The sequence below is a fragment of the Triticum dicoccoides genome, chromosome 1B, assembly GCF_002162155.2.
Source record: "Triticum dicoccoides isolate Atlit2015 ecotype Zavitan chromosome 1B, WEW_v2.0, whole genome shotgun sequence".
Classification (NCBI taxonomy): Eukaryota; Viridiplantae; Streptophyta; class Magnoliopsida; order Poales; family Poaceae; genus Triticum; species Triticum dicoccoides.
Window position 1 is genome coordinate 645,107,574 of NC_041381.1, and position 20,102 is coordinate 645,127,675.

Here is a 20,102-nt window from a genome sequence, read left to right on the forward strand (position 1 = left end):
GGGCGCGCCCCCTGTCTCGTGGGCCCCTGGTGGCCCCCCTCCACTTATTCCAGCACCCACACACTCCATCTTGTTCCCAAAAAATCCCCATCCAGCTCAAGCATGAGTTGTAGCTCATTTTGCTGCGATTTTCGATCTCCTTGCTCAAAGCTCCATTCACAAAACTGCTTTGGGAGATTGTTGCTTGGTATGTGACTCCTCCATTGGTCCAAATAGTTTTTGTTCTAGTACTTTATTCATTGCAAATCCTTGCTGCCTTGGTGACCCTGTTCTTGAGCTTGCATGTTAAATTTATGAGGTTCCAAGTAATTCTGATGCATGATATAGGCTCTAGGCACTTGTAGGAGTAGTTGCTATCAATCTTGTTTAGTTTTATTTACTTTTATTTTGAAGTTACTAAAATTTCAGAAATATTGCAGAAAAAGAAATATGTTCAAGAAAATGTACCAAGGTGGTTCCTCGGTAAAGAAAGGACCTAGGCGTGCTATGCGTGAGCAAGACGATGAACCACCAAGGGAGGCTGAAGTGCGGTCTTGTGAATGGCCGTCAGAAGAGTTTATGGTCAATGCAGGCATTAAGGATGAATTTGATACATATGTGCGTAATGCTGATCTTGAGGACTTCATGGAAGATAAGTGTCCTCAGTACTACTATCTAACTGATTCATTCGTGAGAAGGTTTAAATTTTCATCTTCGCGTAATTCTCATAGTGTCCTGTTTGATATTTATGATCAATCTTATACCATGGACTTAGAAGATTTTACTACTGCTTGCAAACTCCCGCAGTGGGGAAGTGCTAATGATCCCCACAAATATGAATTTAGAGATTTCCTTGCTAGTATTACCGTGGGAGAGTCTAGGGATATTACACAAGCTACCATAGGGAGCATTCATTTTCCTGCTTTACATTATTTTGCTCTCTTCATTGGTAGATGCATTAACAGTAAAGATGAAGCATGTCATATGTGTGTCCCTGATCTTTGTGTCCTCAAGAGTGCTGTGTTAGGTTATAAAGATTATAACTTGGGGGTAATAGTTGCACGTAGGTTGCACAAAAATGGTAGAGTTGGAGATTTATTTGGAGGAATTTATGCGACCCGTGTGGCAAATTATCTTGGTATAACCCCACGAGAGGGTGATATGATGTTGCCTCCTTCTTATTTAGATTATGATGCTATGGTCAAACATCGTTTTCTTAAGATGAATGAACAATTCCTCCAGTATCGACTAATCTTTGACAGACATAGCTCTGTCCATGTTACTCTTCCTGCTGCTTCCCTTTTTGATTACCAGACAAAAGGAAGATATGTTGTTACCAGGGAGGAAGCGGCTGAACATGAGGGGAGAGCGGATGCGGCTCGCCAACATGTCGCAGCTCAGGATGCATTTGCTGCTGCATCTTAGTACGATCCCAGTTACAACCACGGATATCAGCCAGGCTACCCTTGTCCATAAACCAACCTATGCCAAAAGCCTAAGCTTGGGGGAGTACGTATTTCTCACCGACTTTACATTCATGTTCACACACTATTCTAGTCATCGGTGCTCATACTCTTTCATTGTATTATCCATGCTAGTTTAATTTTCTTTTTCTAGTTTTCTTCTTGTGTGTTTGATAAACCTTAAGAAAAACCAAAAAATAAATAAAAGTAGTTAGTTTAATTTACATGCTTGTAGTAGAAATTAAAATGAAAACCCAACAATATTTCTCGTTCTTCTTTTACTTGTTGGGAGCTTTCCCGTGTAAATAGTTTTCTTTTCTTTTCTTTCCTTTGAGGGTCCAGAGTAGGAGACCATATTGAAAATGTTTAGTGGCTCTCATATGCATGATTGTTTATTTAACTTAGAGCCCATATTACTTTGTCTTCTCTCTTGAGTTGCCCTTGTTTTGGACTCTAACTTGCATGATTTGAATGGAACTAACCCGGACTGACGATGTTTTCAGCAGAATTACCATGATGTTGTTTCATGTGTAGAAAACAAAAGTTCTCGAAATGACCTGAAAATCCTCGGAGACAAGTTTTAGAAAATATAAAAAATACTGGCAAAAGATGAAGACCAGGGGGCCCACACCCTGTCCACGAGGGTGGGGGGCGTGCCCACCCCCTCTAGGCGCGCCCCCTGTCTCGTGGGCCCCCTGCAGCTCCGCCGACCTCAACTCCAACTCCATATATTCCGTCTCGTGGAGAAAAAAAATCAGAGAGGAAGCTTCATCGCGTTTTACGATATGGAGCCGCCACCAAGCCCGAATCTCTCTCGGGAGGGCTGATCTGGAGTCCGTTTGGGGCTCCGAAGAGGGGGATTTGTCGCCGTCGTCATCATCAACCATCCTCCATCACCAATTTCGTGATGCTCATCGTTGTGCGTGAGTAATTCTATCGTCGGCTTGCTGGACGGTGGTGGGTTGGATGAGATTGATCATGTAATCAAGTTAGTTTTGTTAGGGTTTGATCCCTAGTATCCACTATGTTCTAAGATTGATGTTGCTATGACTTTTCTATGCTTAATGCTTGTCACTAGGGCCCGAGTGCCATGATTTCAGATCTGAACCTATTATGTTTTCATGAATATATGTGTGTTCTTGATCCTATCTTGCAAGTCTATAGTCACCTATTTGTGTTATGATCCGACAACCCCGAAGTGACAATAATCGGGATACTTCTCGGTGATGACTATAGTTTGAGGAGTTCATGTATTCACTATGTGTTAATGCTTTGGTCCGGTTCTCTATTAAAAGGAGGCCTTAATATCCCTTAGTTTCCGCTAGGACCCCGCTGCCACGGGAGGGTAGGACAAAAGATGTCATGCAAGTTCTTTTCCATAAGCACGTATGACTATATTAAGAATACATGCCTACATTACATTGATGAATTGGAGCTAGTTCTGTGTCACCCTATGTTATAGCTATTACATGAGGAATCGCATCCGACATAATTATCCCTCACTGATCCATTGCCCACGAGCTTTTCACATCTTGTGCTTCGCTTATTTACTTTTCCATTGCTATTGTTACAATCAATACAAAACCCAAAAGTATTACTTTTGCTATCCTTACCATTACTATCATATTACTTTGCTACTAAATACCTTGCTGCAGATATTAAGTTATCCAGGTGTGGTTGAATTGACAACTCAACTGCTAATACTCAAGAATATTCTTTGGATCCCCTTGTTCGAATCAATAAATTGGGGTTGAATACTCTACCCTCGAAAGTTGTTGCGATCTCCTACACTTGTGGGTTATCAGGCCCTTCAATCGTCCACCGACGTACTCCTTCCTCCTACATATACCCATGTACCCCGAAACCATCAGAGGCGACCACAAAAAACTTGTTCCACCACTGTAAACTTCTGTATCCGCAAGATCCCATCTTGGAGCCGTCGCCGACACTTCGCCGGAGGGGGAATCCACCACGGAGGGCCTCTACATCAACTCCAAGGCCTCTCTGATGAGTTGTGAGTAGTTTACCACAGACCTTCGGGTCCATAGTTATTAGCTAGATGGCTTCTTCTCTCTCTTTGATTCTCAATACAAAGTTCTCCTTCCTCTTCTTGGAGATCTATTCGATGTAACTCGTTTTGCGGTGTGTTTGTCGAGATCCGATGAATTGTGGGTTTATGATCAAGTTTGTCTAGGAGAAATATTTGAATCTCCTCTTAATTCTTTTATGTATGATTGGTTATCTTTGCAAGTCTCTTTGAATTATCAGTTTGGTTTGGCCTACTAGATTGATCTTTCTTGCCATGGGAGAAGTGCTTAGCTTCGGGTTCAATCTTGCGGTGTCCTTTCCCAGTGACAGCAGGGGCAGCAAAGAACGTATCGTATTGTTGCCATCGAGGATAAAAAGATGGGGTTTATATCATATTGTATGAGTTTATCCCTCTACATCATGTCATCTTTCTTAATGCGTTACTCTGTTCTTCATGAATTTAATACTCTAGATGCATGCTGGATAGCGGTCGATGTGTGGAGTAATAGTAGTAGATGCAGGCAGGAGTCGGTCTACTTGTCACGGACGTGATGCCTATGTACATGATCATGCCTAGATAATCTCATAATTATTCGCTTTTCTACCAATTGCTCGACAGTAATTTGTTCACCCACCGTAATAACTATGCTATCTTGAGAGAAGCCACTAGTGAAACCTATGGCCCCCGGGTCTATATCTTATCATATAAGCTTTAAATCTACTTTTATTTGCATCTTTAATTTTCCTATGTATATCATAAAATACCAAAAATATATTTATCTTATCATATTATCTATATCAGATCTCACTTTCGCAAGTGGCCTTGAAGGGATTGACAACCCCTTTATTGCGTTGGTTGCGAGTTCTTGTTTGTTTGTGTAGGTGCGTGGGACTTGTGAGGAGCCTCCTACTGGATTGATACCTTGGTTCTCAAAAACTGAGGGAAATACTTACGCTATTGTGCTGCATCACCCATTCCTCTTCAAGGAAAACCAACACAAGCTCAAGACATGGCAGACGGCGGCGGTGCATCAAAGTCGGAGACGTGCAGGGCCGGGTGCAGGCTTTTGTGGTTGTCGCGAGCCCGTGCCCGCGCCCACATTTAATATCTATGGGGGAGACGAAGGGTCTGCCCTTTGCTAGGTTTTGGAACTCGGCATAGGGAACCTAACTGCCGATAGCTATTTGTCGAGTGTTTTTTGAAGGTACTCGACATAGACTTGACCACTAGAATTCCGTATTAAAAGAAGATTGTGGAGTTTATGATAGTAGAAACCCAACAAACTTAGACTTCGTCAAACTTGGCAGACACATGACTGTGCCAAGCTCCCATAGAATTGAACTCAGCGAAGCCATAGAACTAAGAGAAATTATAGATTCTCGTAGTTTGACCTCATGTCCTAGAATGACCTCAACGCTAATATCAAGGCCTAGGATGACATCATGGCTTACCTCACTATTTTAGACAATGTTTAATACTGCGGACTCCAACACACTCTACATGTAACACGAAAAAATCCGCTAATATCTATAGGAAAGAAGCAAATTTCAGCAAACACCCCTACGCAATGTGCTCAGCGCCTCATATTGAGTTTGTCAACTTGGTGCATATGATTAATGCTAGCTAGATACTCCCTCCGTCCTCGAATAATTCTTCATCTAGGTTTTGTCCCAAGTCCAAAATTTTAAACTTTGACCAACTTTATAGGAAAAACTAGTAGCATTTATGACACCAGAGTAGTATCACTACGTTCGTTTTGAAATGTTCTTTCATAATATACCAATTTGATGTTATATATGCTACTACTATTTTCTATAAAGTTGGTCAAAATTTTAAAAGTATGACTCATAACAAAACGTAGAAGTACACTTATTCACAGACGGAGGGAACCGACATTGCTGGCATGTAGAGCACCCTCATGCATGCAGGATATATTCTTGTACTTACACTTGATCCATGATATTTCTATTATAATGATCTGCTATATATCTTGGATATTCCTTATGGATATTTTGTTGTGCATCTAACCTTGCGGATTTTGGACAAGCTTCCAGGATTGATGGCCCACAAGTATAGGGGTGAAGGAAATATGCCCTAGAGGAAATAATAAAGTTTTTATTTTATATTTCCTTATTCATGATAAATGTTTATTATTCATGCTAGAATTGCATTAACTGAAAACTTGATACATGTGTGAATACGTAGACAAAACACCGTGTCCCTAGTATGCCTCTACTAGACTAGCTCGTTGATCAAAGATGGTTAAGTTTCCTAGCCAATGTTTATGTGTTGTCATTTGATGAACGGGATCACATCATTAGTGGAACGATGTGATGTACAAGACCCATCCGTTAGCTTAGCATAATAATCGTTCAGTTTTATTGCTACTGCTTTCTTCATGTCAAATATATATTCCTCTGACTATGAGATTATGCAACTCCCGGACACCGGAGGAATGCCTTGTGTGCTATCAAACGTCACAACGTAACTGGGTGATTATAAATATGTTCTACATGTATCTCCGAAGGTGTTTGTTGGGTTGGCATAGATCGAGATTAGCATTTGTCACTCCGAGTATTGGAGAGGTATCTCTGGGCCCTCTCGGTAATGCACATCATATGAAGCCTTGCAAGCAATGTGACTAATGAGTTAGTTGCGGGATCATGCATTATGGAACGAGTAAAGAGACTTGCCGATAACGAGATTGAACTACGTAAGAAGATACCGACGATCGAATCTCGGGCAAGTAACACACCGTTGACAAAGGGAATAACGTATGTTGACATAGCGGTTCGACCGATAAAGATCTTCGTAGAATATGTAGGAACCAATATGAGAATCCAGGTTTCACTATTGGTTATTGACCAGAGATGTTTCTCGGTCATGTCTACATAGTTCTCGAACCCGTAGGGTCCGCACGCTTAATGTTCGATGATGATATGTATTGTATGAGTTATGTGTTTTGGTGACCGAAGGTTGTTAGGAGTCCCGGATGAGATCACGGACATGATGAGGAGTCTCGAAATGGTCGAGAGGTAAAGATTGATATATTGGAAGGTGGTATTTGGACACCGGAATGGTTTCTGAGTGTTTCGGGTGTTTATCGGAGTACCGAGGGGTTACCGGAACCTCGTGGGGGAAGTAATGGGCCATATGGGCCATAGGGGAGATACAAGGCAGCCCACAAGGGGGTGGCGCCCCCCCATGGGGAGTCCGAATTGGACAAAGCGAGGGGGCGCCCCCCCCACTTCCTTCTCCCTCTCCCTCTCCTTCCCCCTTTCCCCCTCCGATAGAAGGAAGGAGGGCGAATAGGACTAGGAGTCCAAGTGGGCCTCCTTCCCACTTGGCGCGCCCTAGGCCGGCCTCCTCCCCTCTCCCTCCTTTATATATGGGGGGCACCCCTAGGAGACACAACAATTGCTCTTACCTGTGTGCGGCACCTCCGTATCACATCACCATCACCGTCACCATGCCGTCATGCTGACGGAACTCATCTACTCCTTCGACCCTCTACTGGATCATGATCTCGAGGGATGTCATCGCACTGAACGTGTGCAGAACTCGGAGGTACCGTATGTTCGATACTCGATCGGTCAGAACGAGAAGATGTTCAACTACATCAACCGCGTTGAGCAAACGCTTCCGCTTTCGCTCTACGAGGGTACGTAGACACACCCTCCCCTCTCGTTGATATGCATCTCCTAGATAGATCTTGCGTGAGCATATGATTTTTTTGAAATTGCATGCTACGTTTCCCAACAGTGGCATCAGAGCCCGGTCTATGCATAGATGATATGCACGAGTAGAACACAAAGAGTTGTGGGCGGTGATTGTCATACTGCTTACCACCAAAGTCTTATTTAGATTCGACGGTATTGTTGGATGAAGCGGCCTAGACCAACCTTACATGACCACGTTCATGAGACCGGTTCCACCAAAAGACATGCAACAAGTTTTGCATAGAGGTGGCTGGCGGGTGTCTGTTTCTCCAACTTTAGTTAAATCAAATTTGACTGCGACCGGTCCTTGTGAAGGTTAAAATAGCAAACTTGGTAAATCACCGTTGTGCTTTTTGTGCCGTAGGTAAGTACGGTTCTTGGTAGAAGCCCAAAGCAGCCACGTAAAACTTGCAACAACAAAGTAGAGGACGTCTAACTTGTTTTTGCAGGGCATGTTGTGATGTGATATGGTCAAGACATGATGTCATTGGTACGTCTCCAACGTATCTACTTTTCCTAATGGGTTTCCTCTTGTTTTGGACTCTAATTTGCATGATTTGAATGAAACTAACCCCGGACTGACACTGTTTTCAGCAGAACTACCATGGTGTTGTTTTTGTGCAGAAATAGAAGTTCTCGGAATGGAACGAAACTTTGCAAGGATTTTTTATATCAATAAAGAGAATTTCTGGAGCCAAGAGCCACCTGAGGGGACACCTGGGTGGGCACAATCCACCAGGGCGTGCCTGCCCCCCAGGCGCACCCAGGTGGGTTGTCCCCACCCGGTGGCCCCAATGACCCTAGAATCGACACTATAAAATCGCATTATTCCAGAAAAAAATTTGGGTGAAAGAATTATCGTGTTTCACGAGATGGAGCCGCCGCCGTCTCCTGTTCTTCATCGGGAGGCAGATATGGAGTCCGTTTGGGGCTCCGGAGATGGGGGTCTTCATTCTTCGTCATCACCAACACATCTCCATCGCCAATTCCATGATGCTCCCCACCGGGAGTGAGTAATTCTTTGTAGGCTCGCTGGTCGGTGCAGAGTTGGATGAGATTCATCATGTAATCGAGTTAGTTTTGTGAGGGCCTGGTCCCTAGTATCCATTATGTTCTGAGATTGATTTTGCTATGACTTTGCCATGCTTAATGCTTGTCACTTTGGGCCCGGGTGCCATGATTTCAGATCTGAACCATTTATGTTATCACCATTATATCCATGTTCTAGATTCGATCTTGCAAGTTATAGTCACCTACTACGTGTTATGATCTGGCAACCCCGGAGTGACAATAGTCGGGACCACTCCCGGTGATGACTGTAGTTTGAGGAGTTCACGTATTCACCGTGTGTTAATGCTTTGTTCCGGTTCTCTATTAAAAGGAGGCCTTAATATCTCTTAGTTTCCAATAGGACCCCGCTGCCACGGGATGGTAGGACAAAAGATGTCATGCAAGTTCTTTCCATAAGCATGTATGACTATTTACAGAATACATGCCTACATTATATTTATGAACTGGAGCTAGTGCCATATCGCCCTAGGTTATAATTGTCTCATGATGAATATCATCCAACGAATCACCGATCCAATGCCTACGAGTTTACCTTATATTGTTCTTGCTAAGTTACTACTGTTGCTACTACTATTGTTACTGCTACAAAATCACTACTATCACTGTTACCGTTACTGTTGCTGCTGCTACCATTATCAAAACTATCATACTGCTTTGCTACTAATCACTTTGCTGCATATAATTAATCTGCAGGTGTGGTTGAATTGACAACTCAGCTGCTAATACTTGCGAATATTCTTTGGCTCCCCTTGTGTCGAATCTATAAATTTGGGTTGAATACTCTACCCTCGAAAACTGTTGTGATCCTCTATACTTGTGGGTTATCAAGACCTTTTTCTGGCGCCGTTGCCGGGGAGCATAGCAATATTTGTTGAGTCACTTGGGATTATTATCCTATTATCACTATGAAGAATCTGAAAAATGCTAAGACTAAGATTTTTCCCTCAAAGACGAGGGGAGGTAAGGAACTGCCATCCACCTCCGCTTTAGATTCGCCTTCTGTTATAAGCAAACTTTCAACACCACCACATGCTATTAATTATGATATGTCGCAAGTTGTTAATGATGCTACTTCTGCTATGAATGCTACTCATGATGATGCTAGTACCTTGCTTGATGATAATGTGCCACTAGGTGAATTTCTTGATGAACAAATTGCTAGAGTAAGACAACAGATATTGTTGAATTTGATGATGAAATTGAAACTAAAAGTCTTGAAACACCTACTAGAACTAGTCCTCCTACATTTGAATTGCCAAAAGTACCGGAAGGTTATACTATGAGTGAGGAGGCAACTAGAGATGTTCTTGCTTGTAAGGATAGAGATGATCTAGAGAAATTATTATGCAAGTATAAAGAAAGATCTCTGAATGCTAAAATGAAATGTGACCCTGAGTTTGCTACTTCACCTATCTTTATTGATGATAAGGATTATGAATTCTCTGTCGACCCAAAGTTAATCACTTTGGTTGAATCTGATCCTTTCTATGGTTATGAAACTGAAACTGTTGTGGCACATCTTACTAAGTTGAATGATATAGCCACCATTTTTGCTCATGATGAGAAGATTCACTATTACTATATTCTCAAGTTATTTCCGTTCTCATTAAAGGGTGATGCTAAAGCTTGGTACAATACTCTTGCTCCTGGTTGTGTGCGTAGTCCCCAGGATATGATTTATTACTTCTTTGAAAAATATTTCCCTGCGCATAAGAAACAAGCTGCCTTGCAAGAAATATTTAACTTTGTGCAAATTCAAGAAGAGAGTCTCCCACAAGCTTCGGGGAGGCTTCTCAAATTTCTTAATGCTTTGCCTGATCATCATCTTAAGAAAAATGAAATACTTGATATCTTCTATAATGGACTAACTGATGCTTCTATGGATTTCCTAGATAGTTGTGCTGGTTGTGTTTTCAGGGAACGAACTATTGGGCAAGCTGAAGAATTAATAAATAACATATTGAAAAATTATGATTATTGGGCTCCTCCTGAAACACCGATTAAACCCACTCCTAAGAAGAGGGGTATCTTATATCTCAGTCCTGAAGATATGCAAGAAGCAAAGAAATCTATGAAGGAAAAAGGTATTAAAGCAGAGGATGTTAAAAATTTACCACCTATTGAAGAAGTACATGGGCTTGAAGCACCACCACAACCTAAGGTGGTAGAGGTAAAATCTTTAATGAAATTCAATGATAGTGATGATCCTTGTAATAAACATCCTAGTCAATGCCTTTATGAGTTTGATAAATACATTAGGATGCAAGATCACTTCAATGCAAATGTTATGAAACAATTGAAACACAACTTTGATATGATTGCTCGCTTAAGTGACTTGCTATTTAGAATCTCAAATGATGTTAGAGGTGTAGGAAAGCATGCCTCTATGGTTCAAACTCAGTTAGAACAAGTTGCTAAATCTCAAAGTGAGTTACTTGATGAAATGAACAATAATACAAGTGACTTTGCTGTTAGAGTAGCAACTAGAGGAGGTAAAATGACTCAGGAACCACTTTATCCTGAGGGTCACCCAAAGATAATTGAACAAGACTCTCAAAGAATTAACACTGATGCACCTAGTCCTTCTAAAAAGAAAAAGAAGAAGAAAAATAATAGGACTTTGCATGCCTCTAGTGAACCTGAAATAGAAAAATCTCTTGATAATGATAATGAAGTTTCTATCTCTGATGCTGAAACTCAATCTGGTAATGAACACTCACCTTATGATAATGAAAAATATAATGATGAGGTTCATGAAGACATTCAACCCAGTAATAAAGAACCAGACAATGAAGTTGAGATAAAACCAGTTGTTGATCTTGATAACCCACAAACCAAGAATAAAAGATATGATAAAAGAGACTTTGTTGCTAGAAAACATGGAATGGAAAGAGAACCATGGGTTCAAAAGCCTATGCTCTTTCCACCTAAGTCAACTAAAAAGAAAGATGATGAAGAATTTGAACGCTTTGCTAAAATGCTGAGGCCAATCTTTTTGCGAACTCGCTTGACTGGTATCTTCAAAATGCCTCCTTATGCAAAGTATATGAAAGACATTATCACCAATAAGAGAAAAAGACCGAAAGCTGAAATCTCCACTATGCTTGCTAATTATACTTCTAAAGATGGAGTACCTAAAAAACTTGGAGATCCGAGAATACCAACTATACCTTGCTCCATTAAAAGGACTTATGTGAAAACTGCTTTATGTGATTTGGGAGCTGGTGTTAGTGTTATGCCTTTCTCTTTATATACAAGACTTAATTTGAATAAACTCACACCTACTGAAATATCTTTGCAAATGGCTGACAAATCAACTGCCATACCTATCGGTATTTGTGAGGATGTGCCCATTGTTGTTGCCAATGTTACTATTTTGACTGACTTTGTTATACTTGAGATGCCCGAGGACGACAACATGTCGATTATCCTTGGTAGACCCTTCTTGAATACTGCAGGAGCTGTTATTGATTGCAATAAAAGCAAGGTCACTTTTCATATCAATGGTAATGAGCATACGGTGCACTTTCCGAAGAAACAATTCCAAGTGAATGGTTTTAATGTTATTGAAAAATCTCTGACAATCACTATTGGAAGTTTTCAGCTACCTCTACCTACTATTAAAAAGAAATATGAAATGCTTATTGTTGGGGACATTCACATCCCCATTGAGGTAACTTAGTGATTTACGAAATTTCTTCGGTTTCATATCAATCAAAAGTGGTTATTAACAAGACATGATCAACCTTATTAATGGATCATTTTTGAGAGGTATGAAGTTGATGAATTTAGTGACCACTACCCTCTGTCCCTACCTTTTGTTTTCTATTTTTACTAGTTAAATAAAATAAAAGGTCATGCTTTGTCTGTTTTCTGAGTTTTCCGTGCAATTAAAAATGACCAAAAAATAAAAGTTCTCAGAATGCTCTCAAAATTTAATACAATTTTTTTCTGAATATTTCTGAATTTCTGGTGCAAATAATATCAGACGGAGGTGCACCAGGTGGGCAAAACCCACCTAGGCGCGCCAGGACCCCCGGGCGCCCCCTGGTGGGTTGTGGTCCCCACGTGGGCCCCCTCACTTACTTCTTCTTCCCACATCACTCCATTGAGCCAGAAAAAAATCACCATTGCCATCTCTCTCGTGTTCTTGCTCCCGAAACTGCGGATTTCAATCTCTTTGCTCGAAGCTCCATTTCCGAAACTATTTCGGAGATTTGTTGCTTGGTATGTTGCTCCTCCATGTGTCCAATTAGTTTTTTTGTGGTTTATACTTTGAATAATTAGCTACTCTTGGTGCTGCTGTAGATGAGCTTGCATGTTGAATTGTTAGAGTTCTAAGTAGTTTGAATGCTTGCTTAGGCCTCTATACATCCCTATGGGTAGTTGCTATCATTGTTATGAAGTTTTTTTTAATAAATCCTTGTGACCAAAAAATTTCAGAAAATTGTACGCGAACATTATGAATTTCTTTGGAAGGAGTTCTTCGAGGAGGAGATCCTCGGATACATCTTCTAGCAGCAGCTCCGCCCATCGGTCTTATGTTGAACCAAGTGAAAGTTCCATTCGAAGTGCTACCACCAAAACATGCTTATGGTCGTGCAACGATTATATGATGAGTGTGGGCATTATGGAGGAATCTGAGCAATATGTTCACAATGCCGATCTCGGTCCCTACATTTCAGGTAAGTGCGACCAACACCTCATCCTCACTTAATCATTTGTCAAAGGATTTAAATTCCTTCAATAAGTAAGAGTGTCGAACCCAACATTTTCCAACAAGGGGGTCAATCGTAGTCCTTTCAATAAGTAAGAGTGTCGAACCCAACGAGGAGCAGAAGGAAATGACAAGTGGTTTTCAGCAAGGTAATTTTCTGCAAGCATTGAAATTGTCGGTAACATTTAGTTTGATAGCAAGATAATTTGTAATGAGCAAGTAACAATAAACGGTAAATAAAGTGCAGCAAGATATCCCAAACCTTTTGTGGTAAAGGACAGGCAAGAACAATTTCTTATAATAAGAAAAGCGTTCTTGAGGGTACACGGGAATTTCATATTCACTTTCATCACGTTGGTTTGATTTGTGTTCGCTACTTTGATGATTTGATATGTGGGTGAACCTGTGCTTGGGTGATCTTCTTACTTGAACAAAGCTCCCACTTATGATTAACCCCCTCGCAAGCGTCTGGAACTACGAGAAAAGTATTAAGATAAAATCTAACCATAGCATTAAACATTTGGATCTAAATCGGTCTCTTACGAAGTAGCACTTAAACTAGGGTTTAATCTTCTGTCACTCTAGCAACCCATCATCTAATAACTACTCCACAATGCATTTCCTTAGGCCCAGATATGGTGAAGTGTCATGTAGTCGACGTTCACATTACACCACTAAGGGAATCACAATACACATATCATCAAAATATCGAACACATATCAAGTTCACATAACTACTTGCAACAAGATTTCTCCTGTGACCTTAAGAACAAAAGTAACTACTCACAAATGATAATCATGATTAAGATTAGAGATGTATTAAATAGCATAATGGATCTGAACATATAATCTTCCACCAAATAAACCATATAGTAATCAACTACAAGATGTAATCGACACTACTAGTCACCCACATGTACCAATCTGAGGTTCCAGTACAAAGATTGAACACAAGAGATGAACTAGGGTTTGAGAGGAGATGGTGTTGTTGAAGATGTTGACGGAGGTTGGCCTCCCAAAGATGAGAGGGTTGTTGGTGACGACAATGACTCCGATTTCCCCCTCCGGGAGGGAAGTTCCCCCGGCGGAATTGCTCCGCCGAAGGGCAAAAGTGCTCATGCCCAAGCTCTACCTCAAGACGTCGGTGTTCCATCCCGAAAGTGCTCTTCTTATTTTTTTCTAGGTCAAAATAACTTATATACCAGAAGATGGGCACCGGAGGTGGGCCGGGCTAAGCACGACCCACCAGGGCTCGCCTGGGGGGTCTAGCGCGCACTCGTGTCTCGTGCTCACCAGGTGGCCCCCCTCCGGTAGTTATTTGTTCCACTATTTCTCATATATTCCAAAATAATTCTTTGGAAATTTTTAGCTCACTTGGAGATGCGCATAATAGGTTGTCTGACATAGCTTTTTTAGGTCCAGAATTACAGTTGCTGGTATCCTTCCTCTTTATGTGAACCTTGCATATTATGAGAGAAAAGGCATTAGAATTACTCCATAAAGCATTATTATGCATTAAAACATTATAAATAACAGTAAGAAAATATGATGCAAAATGGACGTATTAAGGATAAATACTTGCTCAAAGAATATATAGCTTGCATGTGCTACTAACTTATTTTTTTGTCAATACTGCTAGCAAATAAACATAATGCATACATCATATCTAACTTAATCATCTGAACAAATAAATAATTTGCTTTAACTGGCATTTTAACAAAAAGAAATTGCTCATAATTAACTAGCTAGAATTTTAACAATTTGCTATGAACTAGCATTTCCTACGCATCATATAGATCAAACTTATTATAGCGAATAAAAATGCATTGCATTTTAGGAAAAAACAGGAAAAATTGATGAAGAACCCTCACCTCGTTGGTGCCGGTGCGAGGAGGAGGTGGGCGGCTGACGACACCCATGGCCAGGGCAGCGCTGTCGGCCGCGTTTGTTGCCGACAAAAGGGGGTCCTCAGCCTGGTCCACCTGGCCAGGAACCTATGTGTTGAGAGGGCCCCTAGTCGGAACACCATCAATGGCCGGGGCGTCCAACGGTGCAGCGCCTGTTGTGTTTGGCTCCATGGGGTGACGATGGGGAAAAGGAGTGGAGGCGGCACGATGACGGCAGTGCTTTGGAGTCTGAGACGTTCGGGGCGGGCGAGGGATTTTGCGGTTCTTGTGAGCCCGCGCCTGCGCGTTCGCCCACGTTTAATATGTGCTAGGGATATGAAGGGTCTGCCCTTTGCCAGGTTTTGGAACTCGACATAGGGAACCTAACCATCGATAGCCGCTGTGATGTGCCTCATGGGCCCTATGTTAGTTGTTTTCCGAGTATTGTTCCAAAGGTACTCAACAAAGACTTGACTCCTGGCTTTCCGAGATAAAGGCAAACAAGATTGTCGAGTTTCCTTTAGTAGAAACCTGACAAACTTAGCCCGCTGTCATGTCTCTGTCGCTTGGTCGTTGGTGGGGTCTGCCTGTCAGGCATTGGCGAGTTCATTTTGGGCAGAACTTGGCTAATGTGCTACACTGCCAAGTTTATTTCTTTCACCGAGTCCCTTTTTCCTAGCCCTAGGCAAACGGCGAAGTTTGACTAGTTGCACGTCACCGTCGAGTCCAATTATCAACAAACTCGGTGGACACATTAATCTCCCGAGCTCCCGATGAATTGAACTCAGTGAAGCCATAGAACTAGGCCAAATCCCAAATTCCGGTAGTGTAACCTCATGTCCTAGGATGACCTCAGCGCTTACATCAAGTCCTAGGATGACGTCATGGCCTACGTCACTATTTTAGACAAGGTTTAATCCTACGGACTCCAACACACTCTACATGTAACACGAAAAAAAACACTAATATCTATAGGAAATAAGCAAATTTCAGCAAACACCCCTACGCAATGTGCTCAGCGCCTCATATTGAGTTTGTCAACTTGGTGCATAGGATTAACACTAGCTAGCTACTCCCTCCGTCCGCGAATAAGTGTTCATCTAGATTTTGTCCCAAGTCCAAATTTTAAAACTTTGACCAATTTTATAGGGAAAACTAGCAGCATTATGACACTAGAATAGTATCAATAGATTCATTTTGAAATGTGCTTTCGTAATATACCAATTTGATGTTATATATGCTATTACTATTTTCTATAAAGTTGGTCAAATTTTTAAAACTATGACTTGGAACAAAACATAGAAGTACATTTATTCACGGACGGAGGGAACATACGTCGCCGACATGTAGAGCACCCTCATGCATGCACAATATATTCTTGCACTTACACTTGATCCATGATATTTCTCTTATAATGATCTGCTATCTATCTTGGATATTCCTTATGGATATTGTGTTGTGCATCTAACCTTGAGGATTTTGGATAAGCTTTCAGGATAAATACTTGCTCAAAAGAATATATAATTTGCATGTGCTACTAACTTATTTTTTGTCAATATTGCTAGCAAATAAACATAATGCATACATCATATCTAACTTAATTATCTGAACAAATAAATAATTTGCTTCTAATTGGCATTTTAACAAATATTTTTTTTGCTCATAATTAACTAGCTAGAATTTTAACAATTTGCTACGAACTAGCATTTCCTACACATCATATTGATCTAATTTATTATAACAAATAAAAATGCATTGCATGTTAGAAAAAAAACATGAAAAATTGATGAAGAACCCTCACCTCGTTGGTGCCGGTGCGAGGAGGAGGTGGGCGGCTGACGGCACCCATGGCCAGGGCAGTGATGCCGGCGGCGTGTGTTGCCGACAAAAGGGGGTCCTTGGCCTAGCCCACCTGGCTAGGAACCTATGTGTTGAGAGGGCCCCTAGTCGGAGCACCATCAATGGCCGCGGAGTCCGTCGGTGCAGCGCCTGTTGTGACCGACTCCATGGGGTGATGACGGGGCAAAGGAGTGGAGGCGGCATGACGGCGACAGTGAGTTGGAGTCAGAGACGTTCGGGGCGGGCGATGGCTTTTGCAGTTGTTGCGAGCCCGCGACTGCGCATTCACCCACATTTAATATGTGCTGGGGAGATGAAGGGTCTGCCCTTTGCCAGGTTTTGGAACTTGGCATAGGGAACCTAACCATCAATAGCCGTTGCTACGTGCCTCATGGGCCCCATGTTAGCTATTTGCCGAGCGTTTTTCTGAAGGTACTCGACAAAGACTTGACCCCTGGAATTCCGTATTAAAAAGAAGATAAAGGCAAAAAAGATTGCCGAGTTTCCTTTAGTAGAAACCCAACAAACTTAGAGCGCCGTCATGTCTCCGTCGTCTGGTCGTTGGTGGGGTCCGCCTGTCAGGCAATGGCGAGTTTCTTTCTTTCGCCGAGTCCCTTTTTCCTGGCCCTAGGCAAACGGCGAAGTTTGACTATTTGCACGTCATTGTCGAGTCCAATTATCAGCAAACTCGGCGGGCACATTACTCTGCTGAGCTCCCGATGAATTGAAGTCAGCGAAGCCATAGAACTAGGCGAAATCCCAGATTCCGGTAGTGCGACCTTATGTCCTAGGATGACCTCAGCGCTTACATCAAGTCCTAGGATGACATCCTGGCTGTCATCACTATTTTAGACAAGGTTTAATCCTACGGACTCCAACACACTATACATGTAACATGGAAAAAACCCCACTAATATCTATTAGAAAGAAGCAAATTCCAGCAAACACCCCTATACGCAATGTGCTCGGCGCCTCATATTGATTCTGTCAACTTGGTGCATAGGATTAACATTAGCTAGCTACCTAGCTAGGTTCATGTGGTGTAGTAATGGCTAGGAACGTGATAGATGGTAAAAGTCAGCTTGGGCGAAGGAGGAAGTAAAGCACCACCGGGCGGCCTCACTGGCCAAGGAAGGGCTATATAAATGCAGCTAGTGCTCATCATGCATCGAAAGCCGGAGAGCAAGCGGCGCAAGTAGCTAGCAACTCATCCATCCATCCATCTATATACGAGCTAAGCTAGCTAGCCACAACGACCATGGCCGCAACGAGACTTGCCCTCGTCATCCTCGTCGCCGCCACGGTCGCCTGCACCGGCAACAGCCAGGTGCAACTGTGTGACTACGAGTTTGTTGCCTCGACGTTCAATGAAAATTGGGCGGGCACGGACTCAGATCTCACGTTCACCGTGTTCAGCACGGAGGTCATGGGCGGCGTCGCCATGAAAACTCTGCAAAGTGCCGCTGGTTCCAGGTTCGACGTGGGCAGTAATGTTGTTGCCGCCAGTCCCTCGCCGCTGCTCTCCTCGCTCTCTACGTTGCTGTGGCTCGAACCAACGAATGAGAAAGGGAGGAGGAGGATGAGGATGAACACGAGGACACGGTGATTTTTCCCGGCGCACGAACGCTGCCGGCCGCACGAACGGCCACTTGTTTCCTTGTATTCAGAAGCTACATCACGGCTACACCGGCTGGCTCTCCGACCACTCTATACAGCAGCACCGGGGCCCTTTTAATACACAGACTCACGCACAGCCCAGCCGCCCAGATCGGCCACTAACCCCATGCAGTAACTACAGCACGCATGCACCACCGGCCACTACCACATGATCGGGCCACTAACCCACTAGCTACATGCATGCAACTAGATAACAACCTTATCCATGCACTCCAGGACTCAGCAACTCCACCGGACGCCCCGCTCGTAACAGCCGCGGGACTCGGCTGCTAACGGAACCACGCACGTCAAGATTAGTGCTAACAAGTAAGACCAAGTTCACCATCCAGGACGGGCGGTGCGTGAAGCCATGCGGCCTCCGCCTGGAGGTTCACAAAACCTGGTGGCTGGAGATCGGAAGCGACTGGAAGTGCCGTTCCGTCGTCCTCTTGGTAAAGCGTAACGGGGCGGTGCAGTGGCATTTCTATCTCATTTTCAATCAGTGGGTGACCGACGGCTCCCCCGTCGAATACAAGCCGGCGCCCAGGACGCCATGCATGACCAGGACGCGACGCCATGCATGACCAGGACACCTCTAGCACGGCGACGCCATGCATGACCAGGACGCGACGGCTGGCCGGGGTCACGAGTGCGTGCATATTGAGGTACGGTACTCGTTTGTGGCCGCGCGTGACTGTTTTGTTCTGTTTGCTTTTTTTCCGGCAGCTCCCATGCATAAGCTGTGTCTTGTCATGCAGGATCGTGCTCGCCGCTCCTTCCCCGCTAACCCTAACCGCGCCGGTGGCCACGTGGCGGCGCGCGGGTGGGTCGGATCTGGGCTTCCGGTCTGCGTCCTCGGTGTGGTAGCGCTTGCCGTTGCCCTCGGCCATGAGGAGTGGTCCGGACGGGCCTAGCGTCGGTGGTGCTGGCCAGGATGCATGCTGGTAAAGCCCTACTTCATCTTGCGTCGTCTTGTTGGCCAATGATGGTGGTCATCTTCGTCGTCAAAGATGGCCAGCCAGAGGCTTGGTGATCGGATCTCGCGATCCACCATCTAGTCCCGGCTGCGAGTTGGGGAGAGACATGGTTGCCGATGAAAACCGAGCCGTTGGCAGGCGATGGCGGTGTTCTACGCCGTTACCTTGATGGAGGCATTGTCGAGTAACTACTGTCGACCCACTCGTGCTGCTCTGGGGGAAACCCTAGGATCTGGTGTTCCAGATCGGACGTGGCGGCACTGCGGTGTTGTTTCTCTCTTGGGAGCATCGTTTGTGGAGCAGTGCTGGAAGTCAGAGGCAGGAGGTGGAGCGGCTTCGTCTTGCATGAAGCTTCGATAGAGATGTCAAGTCATGCCTGACCGACAGGTGCTACGCTTTGTCATGCCTGGTCGGCAGGTGCTACGCACGACAGATCTTTCAAAGACTTGAAGCTGTGTTGGCTGGTGGTACTTGGTAGCATGGTGCTGAGGTGTATCAGTGGCGACCACGACGTGCACAGCTGTTTGCGCGCAGGGAGAAGGTGTCGTTGGGCGCCGTGGTGGCGTCGACGATAGCTAGACCGACCAAGGTTGATGCATCAGTACAATTCTGAAGATGGAGCGGTGGCAGTTGGCGGCGGCGGCCTCTGAGAGTACGTCGGACCGGCGAGATCCATGCCCGGCAGGCGTCCTGGATGGGTCCTCAGGTCTTAGATGTTAGGTTTAGCTGCGATATCTGTTTGGTATTAGGCCCAGGCTATCTGCGTT